General features: G+C 36.0%; 1 pseudogene across 1 annotated transcript; it reads right to left on the bottom strand.

Moving 5' to 3' along the window:
• Nucleotides 1–592: 592 nt before the first annotated feature.
• LOC143533143 (chaperone protein dnaJ 49 pseudogene) lies at nt 593–2,836 on the bottom strand (annotated as a pseudogene). Its single transcript, XR_013135302.1, has 2 exons — nt 1,495–2,836; nt 593–939 (listed from the first exon to the last, which is right to left on the bottom strand). The product of XR_013135302.1 is annotated as a chaperone protein dnaJ 49 pseudogene (transcript).
• Nucleotides 2,837–3,993: the final 1,157 nt, after the last annotated feature.

The raw sequence follows: 3,993 nt of genomic DNA, 5'->3' as shown, positions 1-3,993 counted from the left end.
CTATCTATCTATCTATCTATCTATCTATATATATATATATATATAAATGCTTCCCTTACAGGCACTCGTATTCATGTTTTATAACCCACACCCAATCCATTTAGTAAATTCTAGTACACAAACAATTAGCTCCAGTTACATTATACCGCAATCTCGAACATGCTTCATTCCTTCCATTCGAGTTTCGTTACCTTTTATTTAAGGGTTAACCAGTCGTAATCGGTTTGATCACTTGACAGTCTGAAACTGTTATAACAAGCCGAAAATGTACGAAAACCACACACGTGGTGAACAAGGGTGTATCAAATAAAACTCCGGGTGTCAATTCAAAGAGGGTTGAGGTTGAGAGGTTATTATTTGATCCAAACAATATCCAATTAACTAACTAAAAAAAACACAATCCTTACGGAAACATGCTAAACCCTGTCGTCAAGAGACGCACAAGGCACAACCCATGTAACTCATTTATCTAATGGGTTAAGCGAATCGCAAACAGGTTGTAAACATGTTAGATGTTTTGTAAATAGGTTAGCGGGTTATTCTGACCATAGATCAACAACACGCTCATCTTCACGTCAGGTTCAGTAACCTCTTATCAATGTCATATTTCAAGCAACTGAATACATCAAATTACACAAGCAAAGCATCAAATTCATCTGAACAAAAGTATACAGCAAATTATAACATAAATAAATACTCCAAACTCAGTCCGAAGTTTACTTAAAATGGTTCAACTATCGTACGCGTAAACATATAGTTTCAAACTTATGAAGATCAAACAAGTTGAGGCTAGAAAATCTGTCTGAAGTTGTAGAAACAACTTCACTGCAAAAGCCAGAAAGCGATATACAACCCGTCTTGCAAGATCTAAAGTCGATAGAAAAATCCCTTCAAGCATATTGACGCTTCAAGAATTTTTCATATTTAGGATCAGAAAATCTGCGGAAAAAAAAATTAATTCTAAGGTGTCTTATACTTTATATAAACTTAAATCATGGTGATTTGTTGTCGTTTCGAATTTTTAACACAACATAATTGACACAAAATTCAAACTTACATTCAACAAAAATTGCTAAACCAAAACTAGGAGTGTTCATAGACAATTGAAACCAACCAAACCGACTAAAACAAAGCAAGTCGAACGGTTCAAGATTTATGTGGTCGAGTTCATGGTTTGGAATGTGCAGTTACGTATAAGTCATGAACCATCTTTAGCGTTTTAAAAAAAAAATTCTGATACAGACTACTGATTTGAAAAGTATTAAAAAAAAGCATTTCAAACCACCCGAGCGCCAAAATCCAACCATGATTATAAAGATGCATCTCTAATGCCGAAATTATATGAAATAATAAATTAATAATCACGCATTATTATTAACATATATATAAGTACATTTGCTAATAGTATTTCATATCAAATCAACATGTATATCAAGTAATAATAGCATAATATTGTTAAAACTTAGAAGACAATGAAAGTAACAGCAAATGGACCTTTATCAAGAAACCAAACCGGCATCAAACTTCTTCAACGCGTCACAATTAGGCGTATGACGTTGATACCCCCAATGCAACCGTTGCGTTTCCAACCGACAATTATGCGAAAGAATCGACAAATACTCATGTTCAATCCTCCCTTCAAGATGCAACCTTTCCTCACTATTCAACGGATAACGCTGCTCAAAATCACGCGACTTCACAAAAAACGAAACCCCTTTTTGCGTAACCAAACGGTGATCATAACTATAACTTCTCGATAACGAGTAAACAGGCTCGGTCGATGGCAAAAAACTAACCAACAGAATCACAAGAACCGGTAACAACTGAAGCAAAGTCCTGATATTAAACCCGTCCGACTCATTATGACCCGTTCTCGCCTGCGTCCCATTACCAAAATTAAACCCGTTAAACTGCGCTGCAGCCCGATGATTCATGTTCATCCCACCGAAGAAAAAGTTCCTAAAGATTTCCTCCGCGTCCACATCACCCTCATAATAAAACCCGTTACCGAACCCGTTACCCGCCCGACGCCTCGTTTGTCTCTCGTAAACGGGCTCGTCCGACCCGACAACATCATACTGCTTCCTACTTTCCTCACCACTCAAACACTGGAACGCTTTCGAAACTTTCTTAAACGCCTCTTCGGATCCCGGGGCTTGATTCTTATCCGGATGAACCTTTAAAGAAAGCTTCCTATAAGCCTTTCTAATATCCTCAACACTACAAGTCTTCTCTAACCCTAATATTTCATAATAATCTTTCTTTCTCTTAATCTCCCTCACAATACTAATCTGTTCCTGGGTCACAGACCCCAAACCCGAACCCGACCCAAGTCCAAGACCCGACCCGGACGACTCTTTTCTCTGCCGTACACCTGTTCCGGATTCCGGTGAGATGGGTGTCTCGTTAACACCTTCAAGACTCGATAACAGATCGTTAACATTAAGATTCGGATCCAATCGATGAGCTTTGTTGATGAATTTTAACGCACGAACACGATCGCCTAACCCTAAGGCGTCTTTACCGATTTGCAAGCATTTTAACGCTTCATATTTGTTACCCTCCATCTGAAATCAATCAAGGAACAAAACCCAGAAAGGAATTGGAATAATAATGGGTGATTGAAAAAGCCCTAATTTGGGTCCAATCACGTGAATTGGGGAAATTGGGATGATTTGGGATGAATTGAATTGTGGGTATTGGAATTGAGGATATTGTGATCGGATCTTGATAGATAATTGAATCGATTGAATCTATTGAATCGATTGAAGATGTTTGTGCTTGATCGATTTGGGAACCAAGATGGTGTGAAGGGTTATACTTTTGTAGCATTCGTTTCTTGACGATATAGGTGTCACGTGACTATCAAAATATCATGAAATAAATATATTTTTTTATTATTTGTGAAAATATTAGTGTAAACTCTTTTTTTGGATTTAGAGAAAAGATGTCTATGAATGTTTGTTAAAACTTATATATTGTTTATAAACTTTTGTGATCTATGATTTTTCTCGTTTGGTGGTATGGTTGTAATGAGGTTAAAAACATAAGTGTAAAATGAAGTAAATTTTAAGTGTTTTGAAAAAAGTTATTTAGATAAATTTTACAAACATTTGTTATATGTTTTATAATAGTTTTTAATTATAAAATTGATGAGGTATTGCTATTTAATATTCAGTAATATGGCTGATGAAGCGAGGTTCGGTTGAATATGATAACTAGTTATAAAGTGTTGGTCAAAATATGTTATAAACACTGATTGAGGCCCATTTAACATCCCGAGGCAAGATGGGTAGCCCAAGTCAAAAAAAAAGCAATTAGGCCCAACGAGAATGAATTGGTGAGACGTCGTTAATATATGACGTTAGGAAGAGAGCGTAGGGGGTATGAATGAATATTGTTAGAATGTTTGGCTTCTTCTCAACCCATACTCTATGAATATGTCCTCCATCCTCCTAGTTCTTATCAATTTTGATTTTTTGTATTTTGTAATCTTTCAGTTAAGACAACATAACGTAACATGAATCATAGTAAATGCATACCGCAAGGGCACATAATCTTTAAACTTACATGCTTTGATAATATTTTGTACGTCAACATTTTTGTGTCTAAATCTGCCCATACATAACATACATGAATGATCGTCATCATTTCATATCATAGCCATACACATTGTACAAACATAGCAGGCCATGATATCATTCATTTACGATACATCCATTGATGGTGTTGTGAATGGTTATTTCACACAAGTAATATAGGTACTAAATCTGATACGTTTCTATTGATATTCTGAATATCACAACATAGTGCCAAATGTAATACAAGATAGCCAATAAAGAAGGGGATGAGAAGCTTAGAGTTTATAGAGTAGGAGATGGGAAGACGAAGACAACCACATTCTAAACAGCATTCATGTTTCTAACCTAGTCTCTGTTTTTTCATGCTTATATCTAGTGATCGCTTCAACTGGTCCATTACATTGTTGGGCTT

The sequence above is a fragment of the Bidens hawaiensis genome, unplaced genomic scaffold (assembly GCF_021521415.1).
Source record: "Bidens hawaiensis isolate Kalapana, Puna unplaced genomic scaffold, B.hawaiensis_p1.1 tig00009619_1, whole genome shotgun sequence".
Classification (NCBI taxonomy): Eukaryota; Viridiplantae; Streptophyta; class Magnoliopsida; order Asterales; family Asteraceae; genus Bidens; species Bidens hawaiensis.
The sequence above is the reverse complement of the archived record's forward strand: the minus strand, read 5'-3'. Positions and strand labels throughout refer to the sequence as shown.